This window comes from Anneissia japonica, unplaced genomic scaffold (genome assembly GCF_011630105.1).
Source record: "Anneissia japonica isolate Jap-2015-1 unplaced genomic scaffold, ASM1163010v1 scaffold1165_len1893470_cov193, whole genome shotgun sequence".
NCBI classification, from domain to species: domain Eukaryota; kingdom Metazoa; phylum Echinodermata; class Crinoidea; order Comatulida; family Comatulidae; genus Anneissia; species Anneissia japonica.
In genome coordinates this window covers 1,859,873-1,860,450 of record NW_022709613.1, presented here as the reverse complement: position 1 = coordinate 1,860,450, position 578 = coordinate 1,859,873, and the positions used below count along the sequence as shown (strand labels likewise).

Below are 578 nucleotides of genomic sequence, written 5' to 3'. Positions count from 1 at the left end.
GTACCGTGTACAATAGTGTTTTGCTGCAGTGACATCTCTCTGCTGGCGACTCGCTGCTGCTGGCGATGACTCGCTGCTGGCGAATCGATCTGCGCATGTGTATAAAATGGTATTTATTTCCAAAAAACACTATGCCAGTCTACAACAAGCGTCGCCTAAATGTAATAATTAGCACGTTGAAATAGGCTAGTAAATAAGTTTAACTGGGTTCGTAAATAATATTGGCATGCCGAGACATGGGCCGATTAAACGTAGAAATAGGAAACCTAGAAATATAGTAAAAACGCTGAATAGTACTCCAGCGTCGCGACATGCTGACGTTGGTACGAGTAGGTTAGTCTACAAACGTCGCCTAAAGTAATTGATTTTACCCGGCAGAACGAAAGAAGGAAACTCCGCTTTTCAGTTGTCTTAGGCGATAGTTTTTTGACAAACAATTACCTTTCAGAGGTCAAATTGCTGTCAAGAATATGAATTGGCTGCTTCGCAGCAACTAAAAAGTCAATTTCATAGTAATTGTGGTCACTGATGCTGGTTTTGGCATGGCAATCCCATTATTTAAAATCACTATATATATA

General features: G+C 40.5%; 1 protein-coding gene across 1 annotated transcript in view; it reads right to left on the bottom strand.

The window, feature by feature from the left end:
* LOC117106841 overlaps window positions 1-578 on the bottom strand; it is a 17,297-nt gene that overhangs the window by 9,817 nt on the left and 6,902 nt on the right. The gene's annotated exons all lie outside the window — the stretch shown is intronic.